Genomic DNA, 22,848 nt, shown 5'->3' with positions numbered 1-22,848 from the left:
TGTGTGTCCAGCTGTCAGTCTGGCTGTCTGTCTGTCTACCCCTCACTGCCTGTCTGGCTGTCCCACTGGAGGTATCTTTTTCCTCACAGTCATTTTAATTGGCAGGGAGTGGTGAGCAATCCGGCAGCAGGTCTCAGCCAGCCTGACCTAACAGAGCCTTGCCGCTTGGATCAACAGGCAGAGAGTCCATCTGGGAGACCAAGCCCTAGTCCCTCCAGCAAGTCCTTACTGTTAATTAAAGGTATTAATTGGCATGCAGCCTGCTTATTTAAAGAGGCAGTGGCCTCTGCAGTGCCTGGTGGTAATTATAGATACACAGAGCTGCTCCTAAACGAGGAGTACAGGTGGGAGGATGGGCAGGGGGCTCTGCTAGCCCCAGCTCAGGGGCTTCTTCCCCTCTGTGTGCTCCTGGGGAGGATGGATGTTTCTGAAACTGTGCTTGGAGGTGGGGAGCATCAGCATGAATGCATGGCTGGGGCTGGACCCAGTGGTACCCTGGCTCTTCTGTACCATTCCAGCACTCCGAGCACCCAAGGGGGTGCAAGCAGGAGGATTTTATTGCTGGGAACTCCCCTGCCAGAGCCTCCGCCCCAACTTGGTTAAAGTCTGTGCAGTTCAATTTCTGAACGTAGTCTGGGAGCAACATGAAAATTAGATCTAATAATGAATGATTACAACTTTCAAGTTAAGTCTAGTTGGTTGACTAATCAATTTGGTTAAGTGAAAATCCATAGCAAATGAGTCAGCCGCAGTACAACATTTCTCCATCCAATTTAAATTAAAATCACCAACCATAATAATTTCACAATTACTCTGTGAGGATGCACCAGGGACTTGCCCCTTGAGAAAGAAAATGTCAAGGACTGCAGGAGAGACACCAGGGGCATGGAGAGTGTGGGGATAGGGATGGATGCCCCAGCATTGTTGGGTCCACCAGGTGACACTGGAGCTCCTCAGCACCAAAGCATAGCACCTCCCATCCCTCATCCCTGCATGCAGCTCCCAGGGGTTTGGCCATTATTTATAGTGATGGGACAGGGCAGTGTGAGAGGGGAGCCTGGTCCTGTAGATCAATTTGTAATTTTTCTTTTTTGCTGTGGCAAGAGTGTGAGGGACGTAAGCATTAAATCCCCAGGAAAGTCGCCTCTGCAGCAGTCTTTAGTGGTCTGCATTATTTATTTGTGTACAGTTGTGTTACACACCGGACCCTACCAAAATAAGTAAATAACACCAAAGCGGGCTCTGTCCATAGCAGAGCAGATGGTCAGGGATGGGCCTCGTCCTGCACACAGGTGGGTTGCAGCAAGGGGACTCGGTGCACAGAACCAGTCCTGCTTTCTGATGGGTCCTCTGCCCCTGTTGTTTACAGCAGGTAATTAATGACCTGTTCACCCAGAAAGCAGAGGGCAAGATGACTCTGGTAGTTTAATAATTCAGTGCTCTTAGAGAACTCTGTGCTTGTGCAAAACACTCAGATGCATGCTGTAGGGCGGCTGGCCTGGAAGGCTTTGCAGAGGTTTCTGTGCGTGGCTATTGTAGTGGAAATGCTAAGTCATGACTTGAGGCAGTGATTGAGCACCTGGTGGGAAGGCAAGGCCATCCCAGGGGAGCTCAGGTGCATGTAATGCAATGCACGTGAGTGATCAGAAGAGGGTGGAGCCGGGATCCATCCCTCCCCAGACCTCATTTAAGGATTAGCAGTGGGGGTAAGCATGTTTTGCTGGAAATCCCTGTGTGCCTGAGGCCTTCTGAAGGTAAGCAGCTTCTTTCCTTTGTTTCTGTGCCCGTGCTTGTTGCATTTGAGTAACTCCCCACTTGCTGTAGCCTAGGACCTTGCTACTCTGCTGTCACTGCTGTACTTTCCATCAGGATACAGCTATGGTGTGTGCGGCTCTGCTGTTGGCATGCTGCTGTGCATGCACATCTGGTGTGGATGTTTGTAGCAAGACCTGTTCTCAGTGCTGCCTCACACTGTGCTGCAGCACTGCCAGGCTCTGTTTTCCTTCCTCTGGCATGTGCCAAAAGCAGCAATCAGATGGGTGCCGCCTGTGTGACCCACGCAGGACTTTGTGAGGGCTGCCCAAATAAATAATAGAACATTTCCTTGCTGCTGTGAAAAGCATTTTGATGCATTTTGATAAAAGGGTCAGGCCGTGGCCAGTGGGAACCAGGAGACATTTATTTAATGCCGCCAACACAAAGGGCACTGAGAGCAACGTCTGCCCACTCCTGAGCTGACATCTCTGCTTCTCCTTTCCTGGGCTCGGGAGGTGGGGGTTGTGCTGGGGGGTGTGTGAGGGTCATTGCTTTGCAGCCACCCCACCAGGCTTTGTGCCTTCTGTTTGCATCTGTTGGAAGGGGAGGGAGACATGTGGCTCACGGAACAGACGGAGCCATGGATTATTTGGAGCCTCTTGTACTAACTTTACAAATGCTGCTTGTCTGCAGGCTTTTAATAGTTGAATTCCTGGGTAAATGGATAACAAATATATCCTGTGGGGACTAAAGACTTTGGGGAATAACTTATGCAAATCCTCCCATCTGAAAGCAGGTGGTAACAAGTTTTCTGCAGTTTGCCTCATGGTGATGGTGGGAAATGTGCAGAGTTGGGTGGTGTGGGATAAAAGCCTCGTAAGCATGAAATCATGAAACCTGCTTGGCCCTGGGCACCTGACCCTCCCTTGGGAGGGACCGAGGCTGTGGGGAGATGACAGCCAGGTACCTGGGAAGATGGGAACACACAAGCTATGTGTTGTTTTCCTTATTTGTTGAGTGACAGGGATGAAAGCAGGTACCACCAGGTCTGCAATTGGGTTGCTCTGACCCAGTCCCTCCGGAGTGCTCATTTCTAGCATTGCAGAGCTCAGCTCATGTGGGAGCTCTGGGACTGCAGGGGAAGGAGCCCAGGCTCCAGGTCTCTCTTGGTGTGAAGCCTCAGGTTTTATTGGGCAGCAGGAGCCGAGGTGTTGAAAGATGCATTATGAATGCAAGGTGTAGGGAACAGAAATTATTAAACTCACAGATAGCAACAGAGCTTCCTTTGTGAGCGGTGGAGATGGGAAATTATGCTGAAGCAATGCATTGCAAATCACCCAATGAAAGGCAAAGAAGGGCCTTTTATCCTCCGGGCCCTGAAGTTTTTCCGGTATCTTTGTATGCAGAGGCATTCCTTCAGGGGAGAAAGAGAAGCCAGCAATTTTGTGGCTGATTGGCAGGCTGTCCAGTGCCAATAAAGATATTTGTTTTTTCATAGAAGTGCTCACAGACTGAAATCTCGCTCTTGCATTTTCCATTACAGAGGAAAATGAAACTTGGAATGCTTTCTCCATTAGCGCTGCTTAGCCTCGGAGTAATAGCGGTGCTTGAGCGACTTGAAAGAAGAAACACTCTGCTCCAGCACAGCAACCAGAGCAGACATGCTGCGTGGAGCATGCTTAAATCGCCAGGGAGCTGGGTGCCCCAGAAAGTTCCCCATTATGGCTATTCTTTTGTGTTCTGGATCACTGGGACAAGGTGGGGAACCAGCATCAGAGGGCACAGGGTGGGGGACAGGAGCCTGGGGGAAGGGTTGCTGAGCACCGACCATCCTGAGGTGGCTTTGGTGACCCACTCCATGAAGAACCTGGATGGTAGCAATGCTGAGATGGATGTAGGCATCCCTGCTGGGTGGCACAGCCCAGGGATGTGGAGTGAGATCCCTTACTGGTCCTTGTCCCCTTAGGTGTCCCTGGGTGCTCCCCCACTCCCACCACGCTCCATACTATCACCCCACATGCGCAGATCCCTGGCAGAGAGGAGGAACATCTGTTAACACAAATGCCTTCCTAATTTCTCCTTAACTCTCACTCAGCATCTGTGCTGAACAAGCCCCGTTCAGCTTGTACCGTGTTTAATTCTGGAACAGATTCAAAAGTGCTGCGGAGCCGGGAGCAGGGAGGGGAGAGGCGCTAAATCTTTAATGGTGTGCCGAGTCAGAACTTCTGCCGGGCTCCGTCCTAATCACACGGGGGAGAATAACCAGAGACAGAATTTCTTAATAACAAACACCTTTGCAGCAGCTCATTAAATCACTGCATTTCTGAGGCACAGCAGGACACTTGTGTGAATAAATAGTGCAATCTCCCAGTCTTGAAGTATTTTCACATCTGAGTTATTTCCCCTGCATATGATCAGCTCTGTGCTTTTTTTTTGGCTCCCCATCTCTACCACAAACGATTTTCGCTGATGAGCACAATTAACAAATGAGAGACAAAGCCAAAAAAAAAAAAAAACCCACATCCCCCCCCCCCCCCCCCCCCAGTTCTTTCTTTAATGTTTTAGAGTTGAACAAATAGCAGAGGAAAATGGAGTGAGGAGAGATTTCTGCTGATGATCTGAAGGCGCAGCTTTTTTTCTCCTGTTTACTGCCTGTCTTTGTAGACAACAAAATGCCAAAAGAAAAAGAAAGAGAGAGAAAAAAGGGTGGCAAAATAAAAGGAGGAAGGAAAGAAAGACCCTCTTCAGGGTGTTTATCCAAGCAGCGTATTTGCTCATTTCCTATCCCAGCTCATGCATAACGCCAATGAGATGGAAAGAGCCTGTTTTGCTCGAGAGGTACCAACAAACTGGGAGACATGCCACACAATTGACTGCAGTGAAATAAATCGAGCAAAAGGTTCCCTTCCATCGCCCTGGCTCTGCAGGGTTCACAGGAGGGGTGAGCACATCCATCGTGCATGTCACTGGAACTGTGCTGTGGATACCGAGCCTCCTGCTCGGCAGCACTGAAAACAGGGCAGAGCAAGTGTGTGTTTGTGGCCGAGGATGGCCAGGGCTGCAAGGAAATCAGGGCTGTGAGCAGGGTTTAATAGCACCATTGATTTATAGTTATAAATGCTGCATCTAATGTAGGGCAGAGAGTGTTTGAGCAATTTCTAGAAATTGAAGAGTTTCAGCACTGTAATGGCAAAACCAGGCCGGGGGTACTGTGGGCGGGGCTTGGGGCTCCTTGGGCAGGGTTTGGGTACCAGGGGCTGGGGTGGAAATATTATGGTCAGGGCTGAGGATGTCATGGACAGGGACAGCAGTACCATGGACAGCGCTTGGGATACCATGGACAGGGCTGGGGTTCCTTGGGCAGGATTAGGGGTACCATGGTCAGGACTGGGGGTACTGCATGCTGGGCAGGGCTGTAATATAGGTACTCTGCTGGGGAACAGAGGGCTCACTGCTGGCCTTTTCCTGGCTCCTCACCTGCACTGCCCAGGGCTTCTGGCCACTGCTTTATTGTGCGATTTTAGGGGAGGAGTTTTATGATATTTTATTTTTTTTTAAGAGAATGACCTTTTTTCCCTCCCCTCTCTGAATGGCTGAGGTGAGGTAATGCATTGGAGATGTGAACTTGAGCAGAGCGATGCCATAAAGCCAGCAATAGTGCTTATTCAGTAGTTCAGCTATATGAAGAACTCAGATAATGGCATCAGAAAACTCGTGGCCCTGCAGCACTCCATCACACATGCTGACCTGGCTGCCTGCCCTCTACCAACTCAGTTATTTGGGAGCAGGCAGCCAGGTCTCCAGGTGGGCACCCTGCAGCTGGTGTTCCAGGAGCTGTTCTCATTTGGGGAGGCCAAGGCCTACACTATGCAGCTCATCATTTGGGGGGCTCTGACCCCCAGCATAAAAAATTGAAGTTTATCTCCTTTCTCCCCCGCTTTCATTTAAGAAACATCATGCACTTCCATGCCCCCTTATTTGCTCCCTGGCTTGCTTTCCTTTTCATATAGTGAGAATAACTGCCAATTTACAAGGAGAAATGTTGTCCCAGTGATGTGCTACAGTGCTGTGGATGAAGCAGCACCAGACCCGCCTCTGGTTCACACCCCATCCCATCCCATGCACTGCACGGGGGCACTGCTGAATGCTGACATCCTTAATTTATACCTGTCCATGTGACACTTCGTATGAAGCATTTTCCAGCATGGTCTAATTACAAGGTAAATAAATGGTCCCTCCCTTATAGTTAATTTGTTAGGTAGCTTTATTGCCAACAGGAGAGAGATGACACAGAAGGGTATTACATACAGTGTTGCTAGTAATTATTTTTATTACTTCACACTAGTTTTATTGTGGTAGTAGGGGGAGTTTTGAGTTGTCACTTTCTGCTTGGTGTAGTTAATGTTCTCTGAGACAGCCTGGCATGGCTGAGTAGGGTCAGGTCCATAGGACTGTGCTGAGCATCTCCAGGAGAATTCTGAAATGGGAGAGCACCTGCTGAGTATTCCCCTGCTGCTGGACCAGGGCTTTTCCTTTTTCTGTAAAACCTTGCTGAAGAGGCTGACGTTTGCAGGATTTTGGAGGAAAGGGGTATTGCTGGAGTTGTGTTCATGAGTGCTGATGGACAACAGCCTCAGCCAGGTGCGGCAAGGACCCAGCTCTTCCCTCAAGTGTATGACAGGCTTTTGCTTTTGGATTTATTTCACTTCCTTCCATTGAGCAAAAATAACTATTTTAACAGCAAACTACTTGTGTAAGCAAAGAACTCCTCCATGCTCCAAAGAATATTAAGGTGTATAAATGTCTTTGTGAAAGATGATGAATTCCTGTAGTCTTCTCTAGTGAATTTTGCTTCTGTAAATCTCTTCTCTTTGCTCGTGCTAATTGGTCATAGCATTAATTAATCTGATTTCATTATATCCTCTTTAATTTGTCAAGATACCATTTCTTTATTGGGCAAAGAAACACTTTAGAGGATTGTCACAATTGGAATAATCCCCCCCTTCTTTAAAGTTACCAAGAGAAGTCGTTATCAATTAAGCTAATTTGCATACGCATTAGTGTAATCGTTTTAGTTTAGCCAAATTTGCGAAAATTTACATAGCAAATTGACCTTCCACATTTTCACTTAAACATATAAAGCGCAAGAGAGAATTGCGTTGGCATTGATAATGAAATGGAGATTATTTTGCATGGTTCTCTTACTAAAAGAGGCCTAATTAGACCAAGTAATTTTTTATTTCATCCGTAATTGCAAAACAAATAAGCTCTTTGGCAGTATCTTCCCTTTCCCTTTGCCTGTGTCACGTGGAGGGGGAGCACTAATAGGAAAGTCGTGTCCTCCTCATTAAGCCACATTTGATATCTGCGTGCTCTTCCATCAGAGATCCTTTAGTTTCTTCCAGGTATTCTTCTGCTTCAGCTGTTCAAGTTGCCCGGATCACCTATTAATAGGCAGCTCCCCCACTCTGATCTGCTGAAGCAACAGACGAAAAAGGGAAAAAGAGAAATAGTGCTGCATGTACAAAGCAGCGCAGCCATGAGAACAGGCAGTGTCTCCTTCCCAGGTGGGGGAATTACAGCAGGAAGAATTTTAGGCCATGAAACACAACGGTGGGGAGTGCCAAAAGTGCCTCCACTGGGGTACCTGGGCTGCCATTGAGCCCATTACCACGTGCAGAGGGATTCTCAGAGGCATACAGGGAGCAGAGCTGTGGCTTGGATGGGCATGAGGTGCTGACACTGGGATGGCTAAGCTGCTCCTCCAGGTATGGAGGCAAAGCAGAAATGGCATTTCTGAACATGCCTGGTACGAACCCACTGAGCTGTGACTCAGTGTGACACGGGAGCACTGTTAGAATTAAGGAAATGTTAATGCATGCAGCCAACACGTGCAGGCGTAGAGGGAGGCTATGAGCTGCAGTGGGGTGGGGAAGGGCAGGGGGACCCTGCTGGTGCCTGGGGGTCCGGGCAGTGCCTTGGCTCAGTACTCTCTGTTCCACCCCACCTCCAGCAGCCTCTGCTACACCCCAGTAAAGGTATTTGTGTTTCCTCCCTGTCTGTTCCCACCTCGCCCACATGCAGAAGGCAGTGCCAGGTGGAAAATCGTCCTCTCGGGTTGTTAACTGAGCTGAGTGCTTCCCCCCACCACCATATTTTTTTGGCCTTGAGTGTTTTTAACGGCAGCCTTCATGGTTTGATGGAGGATTTTACACTAATGCAAGGCATTACCTAGTTAATTTGGCCAGAATAGAGTGTAATTTTGCACGGTCAAAGTCATTGCTACTTGAGCTAAAAGTTCCATTACAGTGCACTGCCCACCTAGCTATTTCAGAGCACGCAGAGATAAGTAGCATTTTATTAATGGGTGTCCTCGGGAGCTTATTTAAAGGATGGCTCCTTGTCTGCATTGGAGATGAATATGGGAAGGAGCCAAGGCAGTGAGGGATGCTGGCAGCTGCCATGGATGTGCCACCCCTCTCAGCATGATGATACTCCGACCGGCTCCTAGAGCATTGTGCCCGCGGGCTGCTCTGGATGTCTGGTCCCAGGCAGGGATCTGGTTGCATGAGGATATTATTATGCTAAGCACTGCGTAAATACAGAACAAAAAGTTGACTCCTTCACCTATAAATAATACATGATCCTCTTTGATCACTTGTATTGGCTGAGGGCTCCCCAGCTTCTCCCGAAGTTGGGACATGGAATGAGCAGTGCTATGGTGCTCATTGCCCTTTCCCTACAGGAGGCCTGAAACGGTGAGATGAGCAGAGTGCACGGTTGCCCAGGCCACCTACAACCCTGCCTTGTCACCATCCCCTTGGGATGCTTTGAAGCCCCCTCCTGGCTCACATGGGCTGTGGTAGGCGATGGAGCAGCCCAATGGCCATCACAGCCTCCAAATTGCAGAGTGTTGCTGAAGGCTTTTTTTTTTTTTGACTCTTGTGCCCCTGCTAAGCCCAGTGCCAAATAGCCACCTGCTCGCTCCTCGTGGCTACTGCTCATGAGCAAAATCCCTTCAGTGTGGTGGTTGTTTGTCTCTGAAATTCTTCTCTATTCTCTCCTGCCATCCAGCTGCAAAGCAACGTATGCACCAAAAGCAAACCAACCTTGCACAAATTATCCCAATTCCTGCCTTGCGAGCGGAGGCAGCTGTGACTGATTCCAGCAAAACACCTTGCGTCTGGTCTACAAAGCCTGAGCTAATCTGCACGTCCAACCAAAGCGGGTCCTTCCTCATCACATGCTTGTGCTGCCAGAGCAGGGGACGTGGATAATACTTTGGAGCCACTACAAACGATTCGGAAAAGACTCTGCCATGGTAGCAAACAGCTGGTGTAGCTAATCCATTTTCCAAGCACATTTGCAAGATACATAATTAAGAGTTCTGTTGAGGGGCGAAGCAAAGCAAACCATTAGATTTGTTTATAACATTTTGGGTAGTGTAATACTCAGCCAGGATCTCCCTTTCCTGCAAAAGACATTAAAGTGATCCTTAGGAAATGTCCCTGGGATTTCCTGATGACGCCCCCATGACATTAAATTTGTGTAAGTATTTCCAATTCCATTTGCCATATAATTAAGCACCATGAAGGATCCCGCAGATTTTTTGGACTTGTTAATTGCTGGATCAATCCAGATGATATTCCTTTAGGTTCTCTCTTCTGATTTCTCTTGTCTCTCAGGCACAAACTGGGATGGTTTGAGGAAGAGGATGAGCGAGTTCCTTCAGCCTCACTGTTGCAGCACAAGCATGCTGACAAGCTATGTGTGTTTCACCTGCCATTGACTTGCTGCTTGATGACAAGCAACAGTTTCTTCCAAAGCAAACAAACATTGTCCAGGTTGAAATCAGCCTGGTTGTGGCCCACATCCAAAGCAATGCTTGTGTTTATACGTCTCTGAGTTGAGGGCAGCTGTTGCAATGTGGCACTGTGGATTGGGTTTGCCAAGGGAGGCTGCATGAGGGAAGAGCAGGTGTGGCATGAAACACCTATTTCTGCTTTATAAAAATCTCCCTGTGGTCTCAACATTGTCTGTAAGACCCACCTAGCACCTCCCAGTGAGGTCTACTGGGAATCCTCCCATGGCATGGGGAAAGAGTTGGTTTGAGTGGGGGAAAAGTCCCTGATCATCACAGGGGAGTTGGAGTAGATGACCCTTAGGGGCCCCTTCCAACTCAAGTGATTCTATAGCTGAATGAAACGAGAGGTGCCCATGTCTCTCTGCCCATGTTGCTGTGCCCAGGGGTGCAACAGAGCAGAGAAGTGAAGCCACAGTGACGCATCCCTGACTCCATCCCAGCATTGTTGCTACTGGAGGAGGGTAAGCAGACCCTGCTGCTACCCTGCAGCGTGGTCTGGAGGTGTGCTCATGCTCCCAACCACCCCGAGCCTTGCTCTACACCTACTCTGACTCTCTCTCTGCTTTCATGCAGGTTCCGCAGCTCCGTGTGTCTCTCCCTGTGTTTCCATCCTGTCGAACGCTCGGAGCCTGCCCTGCACACATTTCAGAAGCGAAGGGCTTTCCTAATTACAGTGCGAACAATCCGAGGTGGGCTCCTGTCTGTCTAACTGTCAAGGAGAATAAGTCAGCAGTGAGTCAGAAGCAGAGATGTGGAAATGATGCAGGAGAAAGGGAATAGTCTGTGCTGGGCTTAATCACAGGGGCCAGGCGCTTTACATTTCTTCCAACAAAACTCTGTTTGCTGCGGGTGCCTGAGGCTAGCTGAGGCGGGCAGCATAGCTGGGGCTCATCAGGCTCACTTGCCTCCTGGGCACTGTCTTTCACTTGGCTGGGCATTGGCATCTCTGCACCCATCACATCACACCCACTCCTTGCTCTGTGTGTGCTCCCGGAGCGGCCGAGGCGCACCACGCAGCCTTCCCTTGGAAGCTCTTTGCTTTATCATCATTATTGTTATTTTACCATTCTGTATTAGTATCAGCAGTAATGCGAGCCCTTCACCTATAGAAAGGGAGGATTTTTTTTCTTCTGGAGGGATCCAGGAATCCTCCACTTACCTATGTCGTATTTATTACGCCTGGTTAAAGATCATTAAAGCCTTTGTTAGCAGAGCTGACTGACAAGGAGAGTGGATTAATATTAGAACACCCTGTCAAAAGTGGTGAAAAGGCTGGATTGATTTTATGGGAAGTTTAGTCAGAGTTGTGTGTAAAGCCCTTGGGGGGTTACACTGCAGTGAATCAATCTCCTATATTAGCAACTCCCTCTGGGAATAGTCGACTTCAGTGTTTATTACAGCCGAGGCTGCATATAATAGGGATGGCAGCCACTCGCCTCCCTCTCTCCTTTCTCATAATTTGCTGCTTGCAATTGCAGCCACACAGAGGAGCACCTGAGATAAACAAAGGTGCCAGGCTCTGTGTAGTATCAGAGCAATGGGGGGGGGGTGAGATGAGTGCCTGCCACCAGCCCTGTCCTGCTGCACCCACCCTGTGTTCTGCCTGGGGACCTGCTGAGAGCTCCTTTGTGATGGCAGTTTTCATCCCAGTGCCCTGGTAACAAAAAGAAGACACACAGGACAATACCACCGAGAGCTTCTGCAAACATCAATTAACAGAATCCCACACTGTGTGGGTGAGGAGGGTTTTGGCACGGTCGAAAGAGATGTGAGTGAGGTGCCCGTGCACTTGTGGGTCTAATTGCATTCAATCACCTCTGGGTGTAAAGCAGCCCCGGGGCAGCAGGGATGCTGTGGGCTGGGGGGGCTGTGCACCCCAATGCACAGCTCAGGGCACTGCAGTGATGGCATTCCCACAGCTGATGGCTCCCAGCCTTTGCCACGTTAGCTCAATGGAAACCATCAGCACTTCTTGGAGAGACCAATGCAGCAGAGGCAGCTCCTGCGGTCTGCAGACCCGCTGGTGGTTCCTCCAGCTGTGCATGCATCCTTCTGTGCCATGCCCAATAAGCCGGATAATCTTCATCGCTCCTCTTCCACTGTCACTTACTTCACTTTTTATCTACACAACAGCAATTCCTTTCTGCTCCCCCCATCCTCTTCTCTCACTAATGCTCTTCACTTTCAAATGCTAATAATCTGCAGCACTAAAAGGCTTAGAAGTGGTTCTAGATTGTTTGATCTTTGGCCTGTGATCTACTTTCATCTTCCAGCTTTCAAATGTTACTTTGGATTTACTTTAACCTATTAACACGCTTGGTATTCACAGGCACGCACTTTTGGTGTGTTTTGCATCAGATCCACCCAAATTCAAACGAGCAGGGAAAGTTATTCTTCTGGACACCAACTTTTCTCTGTGACTGTTTGCTCACAGGCACAGTGGGGGTTTCCCTCTCCTGTTTCCATGTTCTCTGGGGATGCTGACCGAGGATGGGGATGTGATGTTCCCCGTTGTGAGGGGACAGCGGTGGCCTTGGACCTGCAGCCACCAGCCCAGCACCCAGCAGGGAATGTGGCGTAGCGGATCGCCCTCCGCCTCCTCCTCCTTTATAGTGGCACCTCTGGAGAGAATGGCTTTGAAAGCGCTGCTTTGTTCAGCAGCTCCTCAGGACTGTCTGGTCCTCAGTCAGCGTTGGATGTCTGAGCAGAGACATCAGAGCCTTCCCGAAGCTGTTATAACTTAATCTGGCAGGCCAGCCTGCTCCGGCACCTCTTGCCAAGAGAGGAAGCCAGAGCACTAGATGATTTTCAGACATTAGTGACTGCCATAAATCAGAAAGCAGAAGTTATCGAGTGCTCTGCTAATGGACATTTCCTTCCAGAGTATCCCCTCTTGGGCTTTGCGGGGGCACAGAAGCTGCTCTCAGTGGGGGAAGCCAAGGGAGCCGTGCCAAGGCTGGGAAATGTGCTGAGGGAGGAGGCTGCAAGATGAGCACCAGGCCCCAATTCCAGCCTGACTGCTGCACTGCTGGGGCTGCTGATGCTCTCTGTGGGGGCGTGGACCCCCCACCAGCCCCATACAGATAGCCACGCTCTGGGAGCAACTCCCAAGCCATCAAGGGGAAGACATCATTTGAGATCAACTTGTAAACAGCTTGGAGTGCAGAGGGGAGATTTCAGCCAACCTGAGCTCTTGGGCAGGGTTTAAGCCGTGTGGAAGGAGGCGATGCGTTGGTGCTGAGATGGCATTGCTCCATGCTATGCTGTATGGCTCTTTAGAGCTGGTGTGGGAAGGGGCAGAGCCCCGAGCCCTTTGCCTTCACTGCTGACTCCCAGCCAAAGCAACGCGCTCCTTGAGGAGCAGCAAACTATTTAATATTTAAACCCGAACAGCCCAGGCAAAGCTGCTTTTCTTTTTTATTTATTCTTTTAATTAAATGCCAATTAGAAAGGAAGAGAGAGAGAGCGAGAGAGAGAGGGGAAAAAAAGGCATTAAACACTTAAATACACACTACACCCAGGTTGCTCAAAGTTGTTACGAGCTAATTAGCTACTTAAGTGATCATTTGAAATTCCATATCAAACAATTCATAATCTGCCCCAAAACTGGAGCCTCAATGAGCAGCCATCAGCAGGGCCTGCCCTATGGCTGCAACCTGTGGGCTCGGGGGTTCCCCCTGCACATCCATGTGAACTTTGTGCAGATGGGACTGGGCAAGAAGCAGTATTTACTGCCCAGAGCTACAATCAGAAGCCAGGTCATTGCCAGGAATTCTGTTGGTGCTTTTTCATATCTCCATGCTTGGAGGTTGCAGTTTCCTTGCTGCATGGCCCTTCTGATGCTCCTGGCTTCAACAGTGCTGTTATCTGCTGCCTCCGTGACCTGAAGGTGTTCAAGAACTGTGTAGATGTGACACTGAGGGACGTGGGATGGTGGGGATGGGTGGATGAGTTGGTGATCTTGGAGGTCTTTTCCAGCCTTAATGATTCTATGACCCAACAAGCTGGTGCCATCCATCTCATGTCACTTCAGCCCTAAATGAGGCCTGGGGGAAGCATGAGGGTGAAATTCCCCGTTCACCAAGAAAGGCTTCAGCCCTTCTGTGCACCTCATCAGGGCTGGAAAATCTTCCTCTGCGTTTCCTTCCGTGGAAAGTGCTGCCCCATTGTTTAAACCCTGTGCGTGTGTCTATCTGCATCCAACTGAACCCCTCACATCTGCCCCCGGCACTACCCTGTGAGCTCAGGGTTATGAGGGCAGATTGGGGAGCCCCATCCGTAACCCGTAACACCACCGCGCCTAACGAACAATGCATTAATTAGAGGCAGCAATTCAGCCTCCACAGTAATCAATTCCGGCAGCGCCTGCTCTGCCTGCGCATCCGACAGCCTCTTCCACTCCCTTCTGCAAGATTTATTAATTATCAATGCTGGCTCCGGCGTGGCATGCAGAGGAGAGCAGGAGCGAGGAGGTGGTATCGGCGGCGGAGATCTGAGAGACGTCTGAAGGGGATTGGCATGTGCAGGAGACAGCCTGCCTCCTGGGGACTCGCCCGGTGATCTTTTTTTCCTCCCTTCCTCCTGCTTTTCTTTTAATTAGTGGAGTCGGTGCGATGCTCTGCTTGGACAGCAGAGAGGTGGGTGCGCGGCAGCACGCAGGGGCTGGTGGGTGCGCGCAGCATCCCCTGCTCCCTATATCCCATCTCCTCACCCAGGGCAATGCCTCGTGCCCGGGGCAGGCGCAGATCCACGGCCCCAGGAGGTGGCTCTGTGCAGACCCTCCCCACCCACGCACAAACTGCAGCCCTCCCAACCAGTAAGCTCTGGTCTTTCCATCCATGGGTGAAGCGTGGCGATTTCCAAGCCTGCCAGCTGATGCCAGCGGATGACCTTGTGATTTTATTGACCTTGTGATTTTATTGATCTCTCCCACCGGTGCTGGGGAAGCCATGCTTCCAAGCCTGCCAGTGGCAACTGGAGGAGGTGGGTTGATGCAGTTCTGTCCCTCAGGCTTACAGCCCATACTGTACCCAATACAAAACCAGTTATTCTTATGCCCCTTTGCCCCTCTGTGCTCTCCTGCCTGCTGTGTGCAGGAGGCACTGGGGGCTGCCCCCATTGTGCTCCCCTGGGCTGGCACAGCACAGCACACAGTGCCAGCACCAGCAGCCATGGGCATGGTGTTGTATTGGCATCTGCATGTGTGCTAATAAGGAAACATCATTTCAAACTTCAGCCCTCATTTGCCGGCTACAAAACAGCAAAACAAAGCGAGTGAGAGAGCGTGAAGGGGGAGTATGTTCTAAATGTGCCTGGGAGGATTCAAAGACACTTTAAAGTGGGGATGTGGTCTGGGGAAGAGTCTATTTTCAATGCAGATTTGTTTTTGTTTGAATTAGTTGATGCTTATTTTAAGCTCCTGTGGCACGTTGTCATCTCCGGATTGCTTGTTTTCCTGTGCCAAAGTCAACCTTAATTTTTTTCCCTCCTTTCAAGAGGAACCCACGATTTTCCCTCTGTTGCACAGTGCATCAGATGGGCAGGACAGACCCAGCTTCTCTAAGCAATGCTGACAAGATTACCTACTGATTGCTGGAGTAAAATGTTGCATTTCAACCAAAGCTGGGGCAGATGGCGGAGGAAAGCACTGGAAACTTGTCACTAATTTCTAGTGAAGGACAAACCTCTCGGGGATCGCGGGTTCACTCTGGGTAAGCTGGGGAAGTTTGGCTGTGTTGCTAATGCTCATCCCATGCATCTGCATTGGGGAACATCCCTACTCCCTGCACCCCAAATTGTGCCTTGAAATGAGGGGGATGGAGATGTCTGGGCCCCCTGCAGCCCGCATTGGCAGCCCACCTCCAGCAGGTTTGCCTTCAGCAAGGGGTAAATGCTGCCTTCACGTCTGTAGGAAGTGGGCCAGAGGGTTTAAGTGCAGCATGGACAACCCCCAGGGGATGTCCTGTGTAGCATGGGAACGCTTCTCCTTCATCTTGTATCAGGAGACTTGGAATGGGAACCCTTGTGAAAGAGCAGCAGGAGGTATTGCTTATCCCTGCGGGGCTCAGTGCCTTCCCAGAGAAGAACAGATATAATGGGAGGAGGGCTGCAAGCATGGGTCTGGCTGCGATGCTGCAAGGAGAACACAAGCAAAGCGTGAAGTTCCCAAATGCATGGATGTGAGGTGTGTGCCACCAGCCCTGCTCAACAGAGGTGGACCTGGGGGAGCAATCTGCCTCTGTGGGGAGCAGCAGCAGGGCTGACACCACTCATACTGCTGGTTGGAGTTTGGGAACTGCACCTCATGCCCTCCCCAGGAGCTGGTGGCAGCGTGGCACTGACTGGGGCTGCGGACACGTGGGCTGAAATCAGACAGCCGACAGAACCCAGTCCAAAAGATCAGATATTACCTAATGAGCTAATTAGTTCCTTATCAGCAGCTAATGGCCAGGAACTTCGTCGGCATCTGTCACCATCGCTGGCGGGTGGGGCAGATGCTGAGGACGTGGGACCAAAGCAGAGCTATCAACACAGCATCCTAGAGCTGCCCCACGCTGTGGGTCCCTCTGCTTTGTTTTTGTGCTCTGCGCCGGTGCCTTTGAAGACGGGCACGCCATCAATTATTTAGGGCAATAAATAAAGCTCTTGACCTTTCCTTGAGCTTGCCCCGAGACACTCCTGCTCCTGCACTGGGGCTGCTCGCTGGTGTCATTACTTAGGCTCTGCTGTTTCTCATCCTGCTTTCAATCCTGCCCTGTTTTCTCTGCATTAATCACCACAGCAAAGGTCCAGGGTGCACGAGAAGCCCCCGTGGTGCCAAACCCATGCATGGCTGGCTGTGCTCAGCCCCCGGGACCCTCCCGGCCACCAGCGAGATGTCTCTTGGTCTCTGGCTGCTGTCACTCCCTTAGATTTCAGCTCAATCATTTCTGAAATGTGGAGCTGTAGCTAAAACGCCTTTGCAGTTTAACAGGATTTTTCACAGCCTACACAGCAGAGGCTAGAGTTGCTCATCACCTGCTGTTGTAATCTGCACCGTTAAGCCTCCAGCTCTATACAGAAAGCTTAACTTTGCTTTGCTTATTTGCCTTCTCTATTCCCTCGCATCCGGCAGCCATATTTCAGGGAGGAAAAGTTAATCTTTTTTTCCCCTGACTCCAGACAAAGGCATTTCAAATGAGATACAAATTGCTGATGAAATTATTGGCTTTGAGCCCCATCTGGGAAAGTCCCACTTAAAAGAGCCCCTGCTAAAGGGAAGAAAGCCATTTTCTGCAACCCTGACTGCGCGCTGCCAGGAATCACAGAACCACAGAGTGGTTTGAGTCGGAAGGGACCCCCAAAGGCCGCCCGGTGCCACTCCCTGCAGTGCACAGGGACAGCCACAGCTCCAGCAGTGCTCAGAGCCCCGTCCAGCCTGACCTTGGCTGTCTGCAGGGACGGGGCACCACCGCCTCTCTGGGCAACCTGTGCCAGTGTCCTACCAGGGGCTGAGATGCTCTCCCTGCAGGCAGTGGGACCCCACTCTGTCCCTGCAAAGCCCAGTGCACAGAGCATCGCCACAGCTGTGCTCAGGATGGGCTGTGCAGGCTGCTCCCTTCCTTACAGCTCATTATGAATGCCGTCCTCAAAGATAAATGTACAACTTGATGCAGAGGTATGCTCTCTGGCGAAACTGAAAAGTTATAGATGTTAGCTTTGTGGCTCTATGAAAGAGCTTTCTTATGGAACCTGAAATGACCAAGATTAGATTGAATTAATATGTACAGTTTTTTTTTACAAAGATTTCTAGCAGAAGCATTTCATAAAAATGCAAATCTCAGCTGAGATTTATAATTAGTAGAGATATGTGTGGAGCTCACAAATTATCAGCAAAGCCAAGCTCTCCACGGATAATTGCATGGGGCTGTGCTCAGCATCTGATGGCATCCTCTGAACCCTGCTGCCAGCTCAGGGGCTGCGCAGGGTGCCCCAGGCATGGCATGTGGGAGCTGTGCAAAAGCAGGATGCAAGGGGATATCATGGAGAACCTACCGGGAGCAGGAAGAGGAAGAGGAGGAGGCAGATGGAGATCTTGTGATGCAGTTATCCTGATGCTTCCACACGCTCCTCCTCTTTCTGGGGTGTGGGAGTGGAAGCCTGCTGTGCTGGGAGCTGCTGGGTGAGGTGAGAGGAGCAGAGATGCAGTGCTCTGGGACAATCCATCCTGCCGACGTGAATCTGTACATATTGGTTTTACCAGCTTCGTGTGATTTCCTGACACCACGTGAAAAACTGCAAAGGAAAAGTTGTGACAACTGCTGTGAAGTTTCTGGGGGAGGGCAGTAAGTCTCTGTGGCAGCACAGCTTTTCATAGGAACACAGAATTGTGGAATCATAGCATGGCTCGGGTTGGAGGGGAGCTCAAAGCCCACCCAGTGCCACCCCCGGCCATGGGCAGGGCTGCCCCCCACCAGCTCAGGCTGCCCAGGGCCCCATCCCACCTGGCCTTGAGTGCCTGCAGGGATGGGGCACCCACAGCTCTCTGAGCAGCAGTGCCAGCGCCTCACCGCCCTCTGAGGAAAGGATTGCTTCCTCACATCTAACCCACATCTCTCCTTTTTCAGGTTAAAGCCATTCCCCCTTATCCTTTTCTTCAGGCAGCGCTGGGCACGTCCAACTGTGAGCTTTCATTTCTCTTTCATTCTGTCTCTGCCATTTCTTCTGGAGGCCAGAAGGAGACCCTGGTGGAATATTAACTCTGTGGTCGCTGAGTGATTATTTATTGCAATCATTGCTTACGGGTCCTTTGACTCGTCTCTGTTAATTAGACTGCAGGGTGTAATAAACGTGATGGAAGGCACCCAGGCAGGGCTGGGGATGCTGCAGCGTGCAGTGCAGCCACTGTGCTGGGTGCAGCCTCACGGCCTTGACCTCATCCATCCAGCAAAGGGCAGGAGAGGCTTACAAGTCTGAAATTGTATTAAAAGAGAGAGTTGGTGCTGAACAGCGTGGCCCTGCTGGAAATGAGTTCACGCTTCCAGAGTGCCTTCTTGGTGTTCTCTCAGTGCCTGGCCTCGGAGTGCCTGGCATCCAGATGCTCACCGTGGCTCTGCCTGGATGGTTACCTGTGCCCAGGTCACTCATTTCAGCGCAGCAGGGGTCTGGCCCTATGGGGCAAATGGTGGCATGCACACCCCAAAGGCGTGGTGGGGGGGGAGGCAGTGGGCACACAGAGCTGCCCCTGCTCTGCACGTGGAGATATTAGGACAGAAAGGAGAAATGAGCTCATTAAAATGGCACTGCAGCCCCCAGCGGGGACTCCTGCCGAAGCAGACTGTGTGCAGTGCGTTACGACGAGAGCCGAGAGCAGCCCGGCTCCAACAGTTATTTAAAATTTAAACCCACAAATTAAACAGGTTCTTTTTTATAACGATAAGAGTCCGTGTCCCGGGTCCCTGAGCACCTCTCACTCACAGACAGCTGAAACACCACGCTCTCCACGAGCGGCCTATGGGTTCTAGCATCCCCACTGCTCACACATGTCCCTGCTCGTGGCCGGGTGCTGCTTGCCCTTGGGTTGGCTATGGCTGAACCCCCCCTACTCCCCCCCTCAAGCATCAGTGGTGCCACGCAGAGCTTGGGTCAGCTGCAGTCTCAGCTGACTCCCGCTTTGAGTTTTAACTTCAGTTTTTAAATTATCACTCAAAGCAAAGCCGTGGTGAGAGGAGAAGAAGTCCTGACATTTGTGTCACAAAAGGAAACCTTTTTTCCTTTCTTCTTTAAAGGCTGGCTTTTCTCCTGCCGCTACCTGTTGCTCTGAATGGATTCGGTGAAAGGAAGCTTTGGGATGGCAACACTGAAATTCTAAGCCCTGCAAGAAGAGGCGACGTCACAGGTGAGAGATGTTCGTGTCTTACAAAACAGAAAAAAAATTAGGCATCATTAAGAGCAGCAAGCTTCAATCTCTGCAATTTAATGATGCAAGGCAGTCTGCATAGCACAGCTGTCCCTCCACACAGCAGGGCAAAGCAGTGCTCTGAAGTTGCGGTGGGGACAGGAGGAATTTTCCTATTGATACTTTTCGTGAAGAATCAGTGTTTTAATTTAATAAGTAGGCTGATGGAATATGTCTTTGTCCTTAAAGGTGTGCAGTTTTACCCCAAAAAGGCAAACATAAGGGGATGTTTGCTTAATCTGCTGCATTCCAGCTCTAGTCGCCCCTGGGCTGTGTTTTTGTGATGGAATTTTTGGGTTGTCACAATCATCTTTGGGAAAAACCATATCATAGAATCATAGAATGGCCTGAGTTGAAAAGGACCACAGTGCTCATGCAGTTCCAACCCCCTGCTATGTGCAGGGTCACCAACCAGCAGACCAGGCTGCCCAGAGCCACATCCAGCCTGGCCTTGAATGCCTCCAGGGATGGGGCATCCACAGCGTCCTTGGGCAACCTGTTCAGTGCATCACCACCCTCTGGGTGTAAAACTTCCTCCTCATATCCAACCTAAACCTCCCCTGTCCCAGTTTAAAACCATTCCTCCTTCCATCCTTGCTACTGTGGTAAGAACTCCTTCCCATGAGCTCCTGGGAAGGGCTCAATAACCATCAGTTCAGCACAGGGAGCTTTGTGTTTGTTGAACGATGCAACACAACTTAGGGCAGAAGGGAGAGAGCCAGAAAGGGGGGAAAAATGCTATTTTATTTCAGTGCAAAACTGTCCACTTTAAATACCCTTTTTATTACATTATCTGCATAGTAATACTAATAATAGATCTTGTTGGCAGTTCTAATGAGGCCGGAGAATATAAAGTTTCCAATAAAGTTAATTGTTGCCTTTAATATTCTCATACATTTATAGATGGTAAATCTTTTAATGGAAAAAAACACCGGCTTTCCTTCCATTATGCATTCAGGACTGGTCCATTCCTTGGTGGGCCAAAATCACGTGCTTGGCTGGGCCTGTTACTGGACAGCAGAAAGGAAGTCAGCCCTGAGTTTTCTTTAAACTATCCAGTAGGGAACAGCTTGAAAAGTGTTTCAAAATACCTTTAAAAGGTCCTTTCTAGGGGTGAAACTCAAAATTTTAAGTTTATCTGAAGAGGAGTTTCCTCCACCAGAAGAAAAACCCCTTGGCATGCAGCTTGCCTGGGCTCAGGTCTATGCAGGAGTGGAACACCTATGTGTTGGCAGCGCTGGGGTCTGCTTTGATGTGCTGTTCCTCTTCCTGTTCTTCCTCTTATTCCTCTTTCTTTCTCCTTCCTCTTTTTTGTCTCTTCTTCCTCTTCCTTGTCTTCTTCTTCCTTTTCTCCTTCCTTTTCTTCTTCCTCTTCCTTCCTTTTTTTCTGTTCTTCTTCCCCTTCTACATTTTCTTCATTTTCTTCTTTTTAATCTTCTTCCTATTCTTCCTTTTCTTCTTCTTCTTACTCCATTTTTCTCTTCTTTTTCCTCTTCTTCATTTCTTTCTTTCTCTTCCTCTTCCATTTCTTCCTCTCCTTCCTCCTTTTCTTCTTCCTCTCCTTCCTCTTTTCTCTTCTTCTTTTTCTTCTTCCTCTTCTTCTTCCTCTCCTTCTTCCTCTCATTCCTCTTCTTCTTCCTCTCTCTTTTTCCTCTTCTTTTCCATCTTCCTATCCATCTTCTTTTCCTTCCTCTTATTCTTCCTTCTTCTCCTCTCCCTTCCCCAGGATGCTGCCAACCTGCTGCTCCAGCACTGGGTAATTTATAGGCGATGCTGCCATTGGCTGTGCCTTCGTTCATAACAGGTGGTTGGATAATTAAGTGTGCTTTATGCGTACAACACTGTTTTGCTCAATGTAATTGCAGATTCCATATAAATAATTCACATGGAATTATTATACCGAGGACATCGCTTGCCTCCTCATAATTTGCTTAACTGAAATAGGCTCTTTCATCACTAGCAGTGATTTGCTTTAAGACCATGTACACAGCATCCTTTACAGGCCGACTTCAGCGGAGATTACTGTAAATTTAATTAAGTTATGCAAATTGTTCGTCCACTCTGCGGTGAAAGGGCGTAAGGCCACTGGACTGTGCAGCCCAAAGGCAGCGAATGGGAGCAGTGAGCCTGGCACCTTCTGAAAGAAACAGGTGATTATTAATAATAAAATAATAGCAGCAACCTACTTCTAAGTGGTGCCTTTCCTCCCCACCGTGATACTTGTGCTTTTTGCTAAGTGCATGCAAGACAGCACGTCTTTGCTGTTAGCTCTGCATGGGAGTGATTTTGGGGCGCTGCTGTGTGGCTGCATGAAGGCACTCCTTGAGAGGTGCTGTGATGGGCACTGCGTGGGCTGAACCCATGGGCACGGGGAGGGCACAGTGCTGAGTCCAGCGATGGCCAATAACGGTGTGCGTTGTGATACATTGGCTAAACACAGTCCTGCAAGCAGCAGAAAATACACAGCAGGGCTTTGCGTTCTGATGAAGGAATCTGAGTACGTGTTTCAGGATTGCTGAAAAAAATCATTGATTTTTTTGGTATATTTGGGACTCCATTTTCAGTCAGTGTAAATGCATTACCTGCAAGTTTTCAAATGGGATGTATGTGCCGTTGTCCACATCAATGTGCCTTATCCATGTCGTTGTGTTTTGGCAGCACAGACATTTGTGAGCAGCTGTGTTCAAGGGTGAAGCACAGGAAGAGTAACGTTTCATCCAACATCACTGATGAACACCATCAGACCTCACTGAGAGCTGCAGCCACTGCCGCCGAACCACACTGATGTGTTAGCAAGGTCAAATATCCCACTGGTTTGATGGCTTTGTTGCTCTCTTTTTTCTACTCTTATAATAAAATATTAAAAATTAAAATAAGTTTTGTTGCTTATCTACATGAGCTATATTACATATATATGGGGTGCTCCGAAAGTAATGCCTCCTGTTTTATGATGTCCACCCACCACATCAGAGGCGGATGGTGGTGGTACAGCAGTAGAGGTGGAACCTTCCCACCAATATCCCGTTCCATGTTGTTGCCGTGTGACAGACGGCAGCAGAGGGGCAGTCTGACACAGCGGTGTCTGACATGGAAGTGCAGATGATGCAAAGGTGTGTCATTGAGTTCCTCCATGCAGAAAAAATGTCACTTATTGACATTTGGTGAACATTTCTGAGACCAAACAGTGGATGTGAGCGCAGTGAGGGGTGGGTGGTGCTCTTCAGCAGTGGCAGCAGTAGATCTGATCTGCTGGTGCAGATTCTGACGAGCATGGCATGTACCTCTTGTTCAG

The 22,848-nt window shown here is 49.6% G+C and overlaps 1 long non-coding RNA gene across 1 annotated transcript; it reads left to right on the top strand.

Moving 5' to 3' along the window:
* Nucleotides 1-1,069: 1,069 nt before the first annotated feature.
* Nucleotides 1,070-22,418, top strand: LOC124417378. Its single transcript, XR_006932085.1, has 3 exons — nt 1,070-1,754; nt 8,830-19,496; nt 22,215-22,418. It is a non-coding gene; the product is annotated as an uncharacterized LOC124417378 (long non-coding RNA).
* The last annotated feature ends 430 nt before the right edge of the window (nt 22,419-22,848 follow it).

Source organism: Gallus gallus, chromosome 24 (assembly GCF_016699485.2).
Source record: "Gallus gallus isolate bGalGal1 chromosome 24, bGalGal1.mat.broiler.GRCg7b, whole genome shotgun sequence".
NCBI classification, from domain to species: domain Eukaryota; kingdom Metazoa; phylum Chordata; class Aves; order Galliformes; family Phasianidae; genus Gallus; species Gallus gallus.
Note: the sequence above shows the minus strand (reverse complement) of the source record. Positions and strands in the feature narration are given on the sequence as shown.